General features: G+C 37.2%; 1 protein-coding gene across 2 annotated transcripts in view; it reads left to right on the forward strand.

Annotated features, from left to right (window-relative positions):
• The window catches only part of VCAN (versican), a 135,034-nt gene that overhangs the window by 29,895 nt on the left and 88,279 nt on the right, over positions 1 to 16,860 (forward strand). The gene's annotated exons all lie outside the window — the stretch shown is intronic.

Below are 16,860 nucleotides of genomic sequence, written 5' to 3' on the forward strand. Positions count from 1 at the left end.
AGTGATGTGCAGAAAGTCACGTAGCTAGTAAGCGGCAAAGTCAGCGTTTTAACTCAGGGGCCGTAACTCTCAGATCAGGGCATTGTCCATTGCAAATCAAACCAAGAAACTCCAGTCTAGCACAAGAGAACTTTTCCTTGATATTTCCTTCATCATGCTTAGGTGCAATATTGAATAAATAGCATATAATATTTGTTATTATTGTGACTATTGTTGTTTCTGGACCACACTTACGATTTAATCGGTTTAGGGAACTTCTGGTGAGGAGACTCCCTCTGCCAATGCAGGTCAACATCAGCTCTGCTCAGGGTCACAGCCAGGATGTGCTGGAGGCAGACTCAGGGCTAGCTGACTCCAAGGCTTGTTCTTTAACCACCAGGCAATGTTATCTCTTAAAGATGAGTTATTTCTAATTCAGGATAGAATTGCAATTTTACCACATTTCCCCATTTTAAATGTGTTACTTTAAAAGTAAAGCATGGCTTAAATGATGTCTACATCTTCAAGGCCTGAAGTAGCATGTTCAATAAAAGGGGATGAATTTTAAAACTTGTCCTTATAGTGAAGTATTGATTGCATTGACAAATTTGTCAAGAAATAAAATTATAAACAGTTCTACCTTAGTAGAACTGTATTCTCAGACTTATCTAGATTTACCTAAGATAGAGTAGGAGAATTCTGAGGTCACCATAGAAGTAGAAAGATCATCCTTGCAGCCTCATGCATTCATTCATTCATCTATTCATTAAGTACTTTCTATATATCAATGTGCTAGCTACTGAGAGAGATGCAAAGTCTAGGTAAGACATAGTTCCTGCTTTTTCATATGAAATAAATTATTAATCTCCAGAATAATTCCCTGAGGGTTGGAGCCCCTTCCCTTTCCTCAGTTCCCTATTGCTCTAGGAACATCAAGAAAGTCATCACTTATAACAAAGAATTTTTAAAAAGTAGTTCAATAAAGCTAACCAACATATCAAATCTGAAACTATATGTATGCAATGTTGCATACTCATAGCTCTCCACCTTTACAAAGAGGTCACAATGGTGCATTTTATCTTCTCTTCTTCATTGTATGCCTTTACAGTCATACACAACAATTTGTTTAGCCATTTATCAGTCATTTTATTATTCTTGATGAGATTACTTGGAAAATATGCTGTTAGTGTTTGATTAGGCACTATCATGCTTCCAGAAGGTGATGAGGAAAACCTTGAAGTACAGAACTCAGACTATTATCTGTTTCTAACACTTCCACTTCCGATTTAATATCTAAACTATGGAGAAGCAAGAAAGATTCTGTGTCTCAAAGCATTATGAGCAGTGCAGGATATTAAACACAGGCTGGAGTTTGTCTGAACAGGACTTCATGTGGCAACTCCCACTAACCAGCTACTTGAATCAGCCTGAGACTGTTGCTTGTTTCCAAGGAGAGGACTTGAGAAATAGTAGAAAAAATGCAGAATGTTCCCAGTTACATTGGTCTTTTCATTCTTCCTTCCTTGGTTGGTTGGCCTTTGGAAACCTTGGCAAATTACTAAGTATTCTTCTCTTTCTTGGCTTGGAATGGAAGGTTGCAGAGTCCTTACACAGATGTCAAGTTAAGGTAAAGAGAGAAAGGGATGCAAAAAAATTTATAATATAAATTTTATAATATCATCACTGAAGTAGAACTCTTACCTGGGAAGAAAAGGCCAATTACTAAATTATAATTCATGTAGAAAACTAAGACAATAAAATTAAACTCAGGATTTCTATTTACTGCATAACAAAAGATTGAAAATGGGCCATCATTTTTTCTAAGTTTACTATTATATTCTATTGTATCATACTCCTCGTTTTTATCCTAATATTCTTTGGAGCCAAGAGTGTGTGGGAGGGTGCAATCTTTACAGAAACTGATATCTTTAGAATGTATGTCATTGAATGGTTTGGACAGTAGTTGGAAGCCAAAGTGCCTTGACCTTGGATCAGAAGTCATATTTTACCAGATGGTTTTATAAAGCAAGAAAGCTAAGGATGAAGAGGATTGTAGTTCAAAGATGTAATTAATTTATAGTTTTAATTTTGTTATTTATTGAGAAAGATGCTTATTTAGTTAACATTGCAACTTTCTTTTTTCATCCTTTTTTGTATTATAAAGTTAAGTATTCCTCCTGGCACATGATTTCCTCCATGAAGTCCAAACAATTGAACTAAATTAAATTCAGCCAGATAGGATAAAAAACATATGTGTGCGTTAAAAAAATCATAGAAGAGTCACAGATATTAGAGGACAGTTATAATTACAAATCAAACACTTAGTCGCAGTTTAAAAAGCAATAGAACAGAAGGAGAACAATTATAATTAGCTCCTCAGGCAATTATTTAAGGGTAGGCAGATATAGTTGAGAAAAAAATCTGCCGTTATGGTAGATCATGAGCCATGATTCAACAATGAAGCACTGTTGTTAAGAAGTCAACTGTGAAGAGGGATTTATAAATGGGACTCCAGCATGGCAGAGCTGTAAAGTAATCCCTGGGGTGGGATTGCTTCACCTTTGTTTTTGTTTCCCCATTGCCTAACACAGTGCACATAGCACATAGTAGGTACTTAATAAATGCGTGTAGATTGATTGATCCTTAATTACTAATGAGATACTTAATAAAAGGTCTACTTTGTATGACTTAGACTAATCTTTTAAATGTGATTTTCATTATGTCAAAAACCTACATAAGAATATACAGTAACTCTCTATCACTTATCATATAAAGTACAAATTCCTCTCTCTGGCTTTTAAGTCCCTACATAAGCTATCACTATCACTGTTCTCTCTACCTTTCCATCCTTATTTCTAGCTACTTCTTTACTTTCTAGTCAACTTTTCTCAGTCTTCTTACTATTCTTCTCTGCCCTCCCCCTCTGACCCTTCCCCACTCCATCCCAATGATATCCTTCTTTCCTGCCTGGCTCATTATACCCATTCTCATTCTGTTCTCTTGGGTAAATTCCTACCTGTCTGCCCATTCTTTTTCAGTTTCCTTTGTTGGATCCTCATCCATGCCACACCCACAAATTGTATTTCTATTGTATTTCTATCCAAGACTCTGTCCTGTGCTTCCCATCGATTCTCACCCTATGTTCTCTCTCTGGTTAACTTCGCAAGCTCCCATGAGTTCAGCTACCATCTCTACGCAGATGGCACTCAAATCTGTATTTCTAGCCCTAGTTTCTCTCCTGAACCTTAGTCCTGCACCATGAACTGCCTATTGGACATTTTCGATTCCTGTAACATCTCTCAAATCCAACATGCCCCAGACAGAGCTTGTTGCCTTTTCGTCCAAACCTGCCCCTCTTATGACCTCTTATGTTAAGGAAAGTGCCCAAGTTTGCAACCTCAGTGTCTTCTGCTCTCACTCATCCCGTATGTCTAACCAGCTGCCCAATCTTGTTATGTCTATCTGTCACTTCTTAGCTATATGTCCTTCTTTCCACCCACACAGTCACTGCCCTATTTCAATCAATCATTATAATAAATAATAAATAATAAGTATTTATTAATCAATTTATTATTATATACTTTAATGCTTTTGATGTGCCAGGAACTATTCTAGGCCTTGTGTATACAAATACAAAGAATCAAACAATCCTTACTTTCAGGGAGCTTAGATTTTTTTTTAGAGGGGGAAGGCAGGGCAATGGAGGTCACACAGCTAGTAAGTGTGTCAAGTGTCTGAGGTCGGATTTGAACTCAGGTCCTCCTGACTCCAGGGCCAGTGCTGTATTTGCTGTGCCACCTAGCTGTCCCAGGGAGCTTAGATTTATGATTAGGAATATTAACATTTGGGGATTCAGACCCTCATCACTTCTCACCTGGACTACTACAATAGCCTCTCATTTAGTCTCCTTACCAAACATGTATCCTCACTCCAAAACTTCCTCTTTACAACTACAAAAGTGATTTTCCTAAAGGGCAGGTCTGACTATGTCACCTTCTACGGAATATCCTTCCTGTTACCTTTAAAACAAATATAAAATTCTCTCTCTGGTATTTAATATTCTTCTTGACCTAGCCCCTAATTACTAACCTTTCCAATCTTCTCACATATTACTCTCCTCCACATACTTCGTTGTCTGGGTAGCTTGCTGTTCCTCATATACATTTCATCTTCTACCTTTGTCTTTGCACTGGCTGTCTCTTGCTTGCATTGCTCTCCCCCCTCACCTCTATCTCTTTCAATCTTTGATTTCTTTCAAAACTCAGCTCATACTTACTGCCTTCTACCTTTAGCTTTCTTTTCTTTTCCTTACTCCTTCCCTCCCTCTCTCCCTCCCTTCTTTCCTTCCTTCCTTCCTTTCTTCCTTCCTTCCTTCCTTTTTCTTCCTTCCTTCCTTCCTTCCTTCTTCTTTCCTACTTATCCTCTTTCTTTTCTTTCTCCTCTCTTTCGTTCTTCTCTTCTCTTTTCTTTCTTTCTTCTTCCTTCTTCTTCCTTCCTTCCTTCCTTCCTTCTTCCTTCCTTCAGTTCCTTCCCTTCTTCTGTTCTCTTCCTTTCTTTTCTTTCTGTCTTTAGGTCTTGTTCTTTCTTCGTCCTCTCTCTCTTTCTTTCTCTTTCTTTCTTTCTTTCTTTCTCTCTCTCTTTCTTTCTTTCTTTCTTTCTTTCTTTCTTTCTTTCTTTCTTTCTTTCTTTCTTTCTTTCTTTGTTTACTTTTTTACAATTACATGTAAAGATAATTTTCAACAGTCACTTATAGCTTTTCTTGATCTTCCCAGTTTAGGTCCTAGTATACTCCCTCCCCCAAAGCCTGGTAGTCATTTTGCCTATGGTTAGTGTTTATTATATATGTATAGTTTTCTTCTCCAAAGATCACAGAGTCTTTGGGATCAGGGTCTGTTTCACTATGGCTTTTGTATCCCCACTGCTTAAGCCAAATGCCAGGGGCATAATGGGCACTTGATAGATGAGTTGTTGTTTTTTTTCCTTCCATAGCACTTCCTTTTTCGTCAGCAACCTAGTGAGATGCTAAGTTTTGAAGCCAAATGTAGTTTGCTTCTGGGCCTTTCTTTGACACACAGGATAGCTGACTACCTATAAGACTTGTCTGATGCATCCCCCAAACCCTGCTGTCATCCTTAAGACTAAAAATACCTGGATTGTGACATTACCAGCTGATAGATGGCTAGCCTATTTTGGTCAAGGAGAAAAAATTGCTAAGCCTGGATTTTGCAATTCTTTTTCTTTTCGTTTTGGGTTCATTTGTGAATGCACAAAAATTTCATAGTCCACACACCCCACCCGTGTCTTTAGCCTTTGGGCATTTAGTGTCTTGATTGAGTTATTTCTCCCAGTAGTAATAAATGTGACTATCTCTCAGTCTAGCTTTCATACATTAATATGTCAAAGAGCTTAGAACACAATAGCTCTCATCTTACTATAATCAACATATAGCAAACACATCACTCTCTGCATGGTCTAGTTCTAACCTTACAATGAGTTTAGCCTTTAACAGTTACTGCCAAATGAATGGAGAAATTGATGGAAGCTTATTAAGTTTAGTACAGGTAGAATTGGGTCAGGGTCTTTTTCATCTCACCCCTTTCCCTGATTCATTGGAAGTCTTTTCCACCGTTTACTCTAGCATCCTCCCTGGCTCTAGTTCATTGTTTTCATAAATCCACCAGGTCTAACAATTGGACTCATTTTAAACTTCTCTAGTATTTAGAAGGCTTAAGGTTGGGTCAAAAGCAGAGATCACTATCTCAAATTATCCAGCCCCTTGTATAGATTGACTTCTGACTTAACTAGATTTTAGGCTATAGTGGATTCCTCCCTTGTATGACTACTATGATGATACTGATTTGATTATATAATTAACTTTATAATTATATTATATTCTAATATATAATAGAATATATATTATATATTAATTAACATCTAATACAAAAATGCCTTCATAAATCATTTAGAAGAATTCTCACACATTACTAATCCACCTCTGATTTAAATATTGATTCTAAACCTCAGAACCAGAATACTACCTATTTTAGTATAACTGAAGTGGGTTAAATGCAGGGTGTCCCAAGAGGTCTTAGTTCAGTTTTAAGCTCTAATAGAATAGCTTAAATTGATTGAATAGCTTAGAATTGCACTAAGACTTTTTATATCCCTAGCATTTGGCACAATGCTTGGCACACAGTAGGCTCTTAATAAATGTTCATTGACTGAATACATGTGTGTATATATTTATGAATATAGTGTATATATGTATAAGTGTGTGTATATATGTATACATGTGTATGTATACGTATGTGTGTAGTGATATAGTTATTGAGTGTGGTTTCTGATAACCCAATGCTGTTATTTATTTTTCACTGAACTAGCAGAAAACCACAGCCCCTGATGCCTATTGTTGCCTTCCTTGAGATCCTATACCTTATAAGGATTGCGTGGTATTTCAAGTTTAGAACCAAAGTGGCTGTTGTACGTCCGTACAGGACTCTGTGGAATCTTATAGGTCTGCTAAAGAGCTTTCTGGGGGAGGGTTCTGAGCTTACCACCCAAGCAGTCCCTCCAAGAGACACAATTCATGGTAATCCCAGTAGACACTTCTAGACAGCCCCTTTGGTTCTGTTAAGTTAATAACGTACAACTGCAGGAATTTATCACTGGCCTCTAAAGATTCATAAAGAGCAGCCTCTATATACATTATAGTCTAATGGAAAAGTAATATGTAAAAGGCTCTATAAATTTCTATAGTGTTGATATCTAAACTTCTGATTTCCAAAATTTAATATCTCAATTCCCATTCTTTTCAATGTTTATTTTTTCTATCTGGACTGGACCTGTGATTTTATTGGTTTAGGAAACTCTTGAAGAAGAAACTTCTACCCGTGCAGATTAGCAATTACTTGATGGTTTATACCAGGGCTGGGGAATTTGCACCTTCAAGGCCACATGTGGCCTTCTAGGTCCTTGGGTGTGGCCTTTTGACTGAGTTCAAGTTTTACCGAACAAATCCTTTTATTAAGGGGATTTGTTCTGTGAAGTTTGAATTCAGTCAAAGGGCTGCACTTGAGGAGAAGGCCGCAGGCTCCCCACCCCTATTAAACCAAAAACATTTTTCAGCTGGATCTGTGATTTCGTTGGTATGAGTATATTCATTTCAACACTCTGAGAAGAAATTCCCCCATCAACTGTTCCTCACCTTTAGGTCTTAAGTTGTTTTTTCAGGCATTGAAGTGATTCAGCCAGGGTTATAGAGACTGTATGTGTCAGAAGTAGGACTGGAACCCATGAGGCCAGCTCTTCATCCACTGCTCCTTCTGCTTCTTGGTGTTCAACACCTAAGAAAAACAAATTTCCGAAACTTGTTTTAAAAGCTTTAATTAGCAAATATTTCCGAAGTTTGTACTGTGTGCAAGGTTCCGTCCAGTGAAGATCCACTCTCAGAACAGATATTCCAGTATTACATTTTATCTTAGGAGTCATCTAGATCTGTGAGCCTTTCTTATCCAATGTTATCAGCAGTGGACACTTCAGGACTTCCTTTTGTGTGGGGTGAGACCACTCGCCAGCGATTAATTAAAAGAGTCAGAGGTCTCTCAAGGTAGAAACAGAAAACTTCTTTATTACGATCTTGTGAGAAAGGGCGGTCTCCTAACTGACAGACAATCAGTAGGGAGAGGCAGCACCCAGAGGGCAGAACTTAGCTTTATACCCTAACGCAAACAACCCCTACCCCACTACTGACCTTTTACTCTCATTGGTGGAGGCCAGGCTCACAATCTAAATGTGGAAATCTACTACCCCAGGTACAATTTAGCCAATGCCAACTCTTAGAAACACTTTCATCCTTATTTGGTGAGGACACAGTTCAGGTGATTTTAGTAACTCGAAACTTAGGCCTAGCTGTCAATCAGAAGACCTGAGCCACGCTGAAAGGTCTCCACCCCTGTTCATCCCACTTAATTCACGAAAAGGCTGAGATCCAGATTCCATGAGAGGGCTTCACCATCCCACTCACTTTCTATATAAACTTGTTCTCATTTTTATTATGCAAGGAGCCAGAGTAGTAGTTCTCAAAGTGTCAAGGACCCTTTCAGGGGGTTCATGAGGTCAAAGCTATTTTAATAATAATACTAAAATGTTTCCATTTCTATGGTAAATTTTGATAAATATAACCTACATAAACAAAAACTCTTGGGGGGGGGTCTTCAATAATATTTGAGTGTAAAGGGATCCTGAGACCAAAAAGTCTGAGTGCTTCTAGACTAGAGGAACTATCTATTTAGCAATACTAGAATTGGGGCAAACATTTGACTCTTCCCTGGATTTTCCATTGGGTTCAAACAATATTCCACTTTCCTCTGTAATGGAAGGGATCATAGAACTGGAAAGAATTCTTAGAGGAGAAATATATACAGAACGGTGGGATGATCAAGATGCAACAGGGAAGGGAAGATTTTGTGACTGACCTATGGGCACATTGTGTCACATAATAATGGGAGCAGCTAGGTGGCACAGGGGATAGAGCACCAGACCCAGAGTCAGGAAAACTCATCTTCTTGACTTCAAATCTAGCCTGAAACACTTACTAGCCATATGACCCCAGGCAAGTCACTTAACCCTCTTTGCCTCAGTTTCCTCATCTGTAAAATGACCTGGAGAAGGAAATGGCAAATCATTTCAGTATCTTTGTCAAGAAATCCCCAAATAAGGTCATGAAGAGTCAGACACAACTGAAACAACTGAACAATAATCATAATAATAGCTAGCATTTACATGGAGCTTTAAGGTTGAGAATGCATGTTACAAATATAACCTCATTTTATCTTCACAACAACCCTGGAAGAAAGGTGCTATTCTTATCTCCTTTTGTGTGGGGTGAGACCACTCTCCAGCAATTAATTAAAAGAGTCAGAGGTCTGACTTCCAAGGTTGAGGAAACTGAGGTAACAGAAATCAAGTGATTTGCCCAGGGTCACACAGCTAGGCTTGGGGTCTACGTCTCCAGGTCCAGTTCTCTACCTGCCTCCCCTGTGTCTTTTCAAGAGTCAGCAGCCCCTAAATTGTTTTTAGAAGCTTTTCTCACTTGAATTAAAACATCACAGCTCTAAATAAGAGATCCTTTGTAACGCTTCTTGAACATAATTTTCTTCTGAACACCTTCTTTCATATGCTAAATAGCTTTTTCATGGCCACACTTGTGTAGGTAGCCCAACAAACAGCTAACGAGCATGTTGATATATTTCCACATAAATATGATTTAATATATGTAAATTATGTAATGAACCAGCAGACTGTTTCACTAAAATGAGTGTTAATTTTAGTTTAAACGCTAAGGCTGTTTTTTTTTTTAAAGGGACACTACATCATGCTTCTTACTTTAACACAAAAAATGAAAAATTTACAAAGTTCTAACCTGACTTTTCATTTATTTTACCTGCAAATTCACAATATATCAAGCCAAATTCTGTCTTTCATCCTGAAATGAAATGGAATTGTCTTAGCAGCACCAGAGTTTTTTCCTGATAGTTAATAAAATGTTTTTTTTTTAAGGATTAAAGGCTCAAATTACTAGAGTAACATGATGCTTTTGAATAACTGAAGTGCTTCCCCTCTAAAGATTATATAGCACTCTTTTAACTGTTACCCAGCACCCACCAGTGAGGGATCCATTGTCTTTCTAGATGAATGTGCATTTGTTTTCACAAACGAGAGGCCGGTGTTGCAGATTGACTACAGAGGTAGACCTTAGGTCAAGAAGACCTAAGGCTGAAATCCTGCCCCTGATACTTAGCTCCATGTTCCTGGGCAAGTAACTTAACCTCCCTGGGCTTCCCTGGATTCATCTGTAAAGGGAGGATAATGATGCCTGTAGTAGGGTTGCTTTGAGGCTGTAATGAGATAACCCACATAAAACACCCTGTAAACTTTAAAAGATGATATAAATGCCTGTTATTATTGATTTTTCTTGTCTAAATAAAACCAAATTAAAAAGAAGAAGAGAAAACTTAAGTTCTTTAAGGAAATTTAAAATTTGAAAGCTATTTAATATTCATTCTAGCTTTGTATTACTCAGAGATGTCACAAATACTACATATATGTGTGTGTATATACATACACAGTCATAGAGAATATGCTATTATAGATCATAGTGCCATGCAGTTATCTAACACATATAAAAGTGTATGTGTGTATATAAACTTTCTCTATGTCTATCTATCTATCTATCTATCTCTCTGTCTACCATATTATTTGAAGATATATTTGTGTTTGTGTGCACATATAAGTGTAAAACCAACTGATAGAAAATACAGAGTATATATATATATATATATTTATATATACAACATGAAGATATGTAGCACAACATGTATAGAATATAAAGGAATCCATTTGTATACATCCATATAAAACATCATATAAATAATTCATACATAACTATATACCAGATGATTTCATGGTATGATGATCTATCTTTACCATTTCATCTAAAGTATGAATAACATGCAAATCACATCTACTATTGAACAATTCTGTAAATACACACACACATTTAAATGTAATTGTGACAAAAATATGCAATTCTTCCTAGACAAAGTAACTGTGTTGAGTTCCAAAAAGTGAAAATAAGGTAAAAATCAGTTAGAGAGAGAGAGACAGAGACAGAAAGAGAGAGAGACAGAGAGAGAATCACTGGATTGGGAAGATAGGAGCCTTGGATTCTTTTTTCACTTCTTGTTTTCTTGAATCCTTTTGGTGAATTATTCTTGGATGAATACTACTGGCTTTAAGACATGAGCTGTTTGGGGTGATTAAAAAATAAAGGATTGATTTAGACCTGCATTCAAATTCCAGGTCTATTACTAATTAGTTGACTTGACCAGTTCACCAGAATGGGCCTAAATTTACTCAGACATGAAAGGACAAGATTGAACTAGATCCCGTTCTGAAATTCCAATCCCTTTGGAATTTTTTAAAATTTACTTTCTTCATTAACCTGTGAAGAAGCTGTAGTACAGTGGGAAGACAGCTAGATTAGAGTTTGAATCTCATCTCTGCAACTTACTTGCTGTGTGACTAGGCAATTCTATTTCTTTGAGCCTCGATTTCCTAATGTGGAAATTTCCTAATGGGAAATCTACCACCTGTCCTGCTTACATCACTGGCTTTGATGTGAGGATTTCTTATCCTTTGGTTAATTAGTTCAACTCTATACTATTCTCTATTATTGAATTTCTTACCCTCTTAACCTGTTGCCACTCATGCTTTTACCAAACCCGAACACTGGGTTACTCCTACTGTCTGCCTCCTTTTTTTCCTATTTGCATGCTGCTAAATGGAGTTAGAGGAAGTCATAAAACTGCTGACTGGATCCATTACAAATTCATGTTTTCTAATCTCACCTGAGCCCTCCTCACCGCAGTGAGGCAATCCTTCTACTCCTCCCTAATTGATTCTTTACCCTACTAACCACAGCTGCTGTTTCAAAACCCTTCTGTCCTAAGTCTCTCACTGCACTTATTAGCACAGTGCCTGGCACATTAGTAACTACCAAATAAGTGATTTTTCCTATATTCATTCATTCATTCAGTCTTTCACTTACCTCCAACATTTCTTCCCCCCTCCCGACCTCTCCTCCCCAGTCTTTATTATCTCCCTATCTAGTGATAGCTTCTCTACAGCCTGCAAATACACCCAAGGCTCCCCCAGTCTTAAAACTAAAACAAAACAAAACAAAACAGAAAGGAATTCTCTTGAGGTTCTAACATCCTTGCTAGGTAAAATACAATATCTCCCTTCCCATTCCTAGCTAAGATTAAGAAATTCATCTTCATTAAGTTCCTACATAGCTTTTCCTTTCACTCAGTTACAAACCCTCTGCAATCTGGTTTCTAACTTCATTATTCCACTGAAACTACTCTCTCTAATGTGAGCAATGATCTCTCAATGCAAATACATGGCTTTCAAATTCAGTTTTGAATTCACTACCTCCCCAACTCATTAAGAAGGAAATAATGCAATAGCCCTTATACATGTGAAATCATGCAAAACATATTTGCACATTAGCCACATTGTGAAAGAAATAAAAAGCAAGGAAAATAAAGTGAAAGAAAATATTCTTCAATCTGCATTCAGGATTCCTCAGTTCTGTCTCTAGTTGTAGACAGCATTTTTTGTAATGAGTCCTCTGGACTTGTCATAGATCACGGTATTGGTAAGAGTAGCTAAGTCTTTCACAGTTGATTGGGATACAATATTGCTGGTGCTGTGGGCAATGTTCTCCTAGTTCTGCTCATTTCACTTTGCGTAAGCTCACATATGTCTGAGTTTTACTGAAACCTTCTTGTTTATCATTTCTTACAATATTATAGTATTCCATCACAATCATAGTACAATTGTTCGTCCATTCTCCAGTTGATAGACATCCCCTCAATTTCCAGTTCTATGCCACCACAAAAAAAGAGCTGCTATGAATATTTTTGTATATATGAGTCTCTTTATTTTTTTCTTTGATTATTTGGGATATAGAGCTACTAATGCTATTGTTGGGTCAAAGGGTATGCACAATTTTATCGCCTTTTGGGTGTAGTTCCAAATTGTTTTCCAGAATGGTTGGACCAGTTCACAGTTCTACCAACAGTGCATTAATGTACCTATTTTCTCACATACTGTTCAGCGTTTGTTATTTTCCTTTTCTGTCATGTTAGCCAATCTGATGAACACGAAGCGATACGTCAGACTAAGGGCTTCTTTTCTGTCATAATCCATCTTGACTTCTATGTAATATTTTACTATTCTCTTTCTTTGGGATTTTTGCGACTCTTGGTTCTATCTGTTTAGTCATTCCTCAATATCTTTTGCTGGATCTTCCTCCATGTTACCCTTCTCTCTTCCACTCACTACAGGTGTCCCACAAGGCATCACAATATATGATGGAATGACAATAAAATACTTTTATAAGATTTGAGGGCATCATTTTGCATTCTCTTAATCTTTTCCCAATTCTTTTTAGGCAATACCAGAGAGGGGGCAGCAGAATAGTGGTCCACTTCTTTCCATTTGTACCACCTTTAACCTCTTAGTGTTTTCCCTTTCATATATTTTCTATTTTGGTTTTGTGGTGTTTGAAATATTCTCTGCTCATAAATTTGGAATTAGGCGTAGATGGCTTTTGTATGACAGAGGAAGGCTTAAAGCAAATAACTGTTCTGTGAGCTTTTTTTTATTAGGCAGATTGAATGGATAAATGGGAACATGACCCGTGGTACAAATGAATGAAATGATTGATATATTTCAAGGAAGAAAAAGTATAGGAAGTCTTTCAACATAATATAAATGGTTTTGTATTCATTTAGCAACCTATTTCATATTCTTTTTCATACCTTACAAGCACCTGCCAGAGTCATACCAAATGTTTGTTGTGTAGAACTTTGAGGTTGGTTACATAGTAAATCCCACTAGGTTATTTGCCTGAGTCAGTTCTTTGGTCTGGCTCAGCATGGAGGCTGGTTCCTTAAGCAAACTACTGAGAGGCGCATGCTATTTATTCCCCAGCATATAGAATAACAGTGTTGTTTGGTGAAACGGGACTTGCTCCCTAATTGTATTTTTCTCCCGTACTTGAATGTGTTGAATACTCTGCGTTTAGGAAAGTATAGTGGTTTTTCCACAAAGTAGAAACTCCCTACAATGAAGGAAATGAAGGCAATGAAACTGATATCCAGCTGTAATAACAAACCCAAATGTTCTACCTAGGAGGGGAAAAATACTGGCTCGCTGCCTGTTTTCACACTTGCATTCCTTTCAGACCTAAAACAAGTGTATATGATATGAATGGAACTGTTCAAGGTGATGCCGTCTCTCCGTCTGCCATGCAGTCTTGAGGCAAGGTCTATCGGTGAGATGGATCACATGTCCCAGAAAGCTAACCAGACATTTGTAGCAACACTAGCTTTTGTTTTCTGTTGAGGAAGGAGAGAAGAAAAAAGAGTTACTCATTTCTAAATAAAAGACCTTGGCCTTTGTAATGACATTTGTCTTTGATTCATATTTGGGCCTAGCCCAACTCAAGGCAGTTTAAACTTGGCATGCAGTAGGCATCTCAAACTCAGCATATCCAAATTAGAATTCATTATTTACCACCTTTGAACCTGCCTCCCTTCCAAATTCCCCTAATTCTATCAAGGCCACTATGATCCTTTCCAGCTACAAAGACTAGAAATTTCAATGTCATCTTTAATTGACAGAATCTGACAGTTGCAAGGAACTTCTAATCTGTAGACAAAAGGAATCTCCACTCTAACATATCCAAATGGTCCTCTAGCCTCTGCTTTAAGAGTTCTCAGGAGGGGCAGCCTGCCATCAGTCATTCCTCTTTCCAACAGCTTAATTGTTGGAGAGTTTTTCCTAACAATAAGCTGAAATTTGTTTCTTTACAATTTCCACCCATTGTTCCTGGACCTGCCCTTTGGGGCCAACAAGAACAATGCCCTCTTCCACATGACAGCCTATCAAACACTCAAAGGCAGGTGGCCTGTCCTACTTGACTCTTCTTTTAGGACAAACATTGCCAGTTCCTTTAACCAATTTTCATATGTCATAGACTCAGCGCCCTTCTCCCGTTCTAGTTATGCTCTTCTTGACACTACAGATTGTTCTTCTCAGATCCTGGTCCCCAGAATTGAACACTCAGTATTTCAGATGAGGTCTGATGAGAGTAGGGGACAGTGGGACTATCACCTCCTTGTTCTTTGGAAGAAATGCCCCTCATAATGAAACTGAAGATTGCATGAACTTTTCTGCCTATCTGACATTTTTGGACTCATATTAAGCTTATAAAAACATGTATATATATATACATATATATATATTTTAAATTTTATTTTTAATTTATGGAATAAACCATGCCTCTCCCATCCTATACTATTAACTTTAAATTGATTTATTTTTGTACCTAATTACAAGACTGTACATTATCTTGATTGAATTTCATCCTGTTAGATTTAGCACAGCACTCTAGCCAATCAAGTTTCTTTTGGATCCTGACTCTATTATCCAGTGTTAGCTAACTCTCCTAGCTTTGTGTCATCTTCAGATTTGATGAGCACACCACCTATGCCTTTATTCAAGACACTAATAAAAATGCCACATAGCACAGAGCCCAGCAAATATCCCTGATGTTTTTCCCTCTGGAGATCACCTGCCATGTTGACATTCAATCATTAACAATTCTGAGTCCTGTACTTCATGTTAAGAGCTGGGGATACAATGAAAGGTAAAAGACAGTTCTTGCTCTCAAGGAACTCACAGTCTAATTGGGGAGAAAACATGCAAACAATTATGAGTAAATAAGTTATACACAGGATAAATTGGAAATAATCATTAGAAGGGGGCAGTAGAAATAAGAGAGATCAGTAAAGGCTTCTTATAGATTGTAGCAGGGATTTGAAGGAAGCCAGGGAAGCAAAGATGTGGAGATGAGGAAGGAGAGAGTTCCAGGCATGGAGGTTCATATTTTCTCTTTCTTATTATCCATTACTTTTATGTTGCTTTTCTGTCCCTTCTACTTTAATTTTTCTATGGCTGTCCCTAAGTCTGTCTTATTCAATATTTCAGCTATGCATATTCTTTCGTGAAATATGTACTTTTCATATAAATTATGATTAAATATCTATTTTATATATTTTAGAATAACTTCCATCACAGACTCCAGAAAATTTCCAGATTATTTTATAATAACCGGATTTAGTAATTATGTATATGTTGCTCATATGAAATGATGCCTGCCAGGCACTTTGCAAACTTGAAAGTTCTCTTTAAAGTCATTCACTGTTACTGTTGCCAGAAATCATATTCTATAAGAGTTGAAGATGAAATAAGGCCAACTTCCAGTCTCTCTTTATTGAATCAACAAATGAAAGCCACTGCTTTCACTTCATAGGGAAAGAAGGAAGCTGTCATTAACTCCCACCTTCATCCTTTTCCTTCCCCAAATTCCGGGATAATGTCTTGCACTGTTTTGTTTTGCTCTGAGGTTTGGGAGTTTAGGTCCATTTGGCTTGAGTGGTTGGGATGTTTGACATGTCAGAAATGCAGTGGGGAGTCATAAAATGAGGAACTGACAGATGATTACTATTTGATGGCAGAACAGAAAAAAGGTGTAAAAATATAAGCTACAGCTGAAGTCAGCACTCCTTTGCCTTCCTATAATGCTGACAGTATATAATTAAGTCCTTCCATTAAGGGAATAACTTACATAAACAGGAGTCAGAGAGAGCACATGTAGAGTATTATTCGTTGGACAAAATTCGTTATAACCAAATGGATAGTTTGCTTTTTTTTAATGGCTATGGAAATAGCTTTACATGCAAATAAAGTTTTCATAATGGGTTTTATGTGAACAAAAGTGTTATTATTTAATTATTCTAAATTACCTGTACATGTTATTAATAATACTTCAAATATCCATGTTATTGGATACGTGAATACTTTCTTCACTAGCACATATTGCAATTCTCCATGCTGTAGTAGATAGTTCCATGAGTTACAGTGACCAAAAATATTCGTCCTTGGGTGGCTAGTCTCTGGGGAGGAACCTTGCAGGAAATAGCTAATTTGATCCTCAGGGACAGATGTGTCCTCTGATATGAGACTGTTACGTGAAGTTTAATAGAACCTATTAGAGTTTAGTTTAGTTGGAAAGGACATGTAGAACTTTTGTGGAGGTTTAATAATAGTAATGATAATAACACATTTCTATAATAATGAGAGGTAGTGTGGCTTTATGGCTAGAGTTAGTTTCAAAGTAAGAACAATATGGATTCCAGTCCTGACTCTGACACATGCTGGTTGTATAACCCCAGCAAGGCACTTAAG

This window comes from Trichosurus vulpecula, chromosome 1, assembly GCF_011100635.1.
Source record: "Trichosurus vulpecula isolate mTriVul1 chromosome 1, mTriVul1.pri, whole genome shotgun sequence".
NCBI classification, from domain to species: domain Eukaryota; kingdom Metazoa; phylum Chordata; class Mammalia; order Diprotodontia; family Phalangeridae; genus Trichosurus; species Trichosurus vulpecula.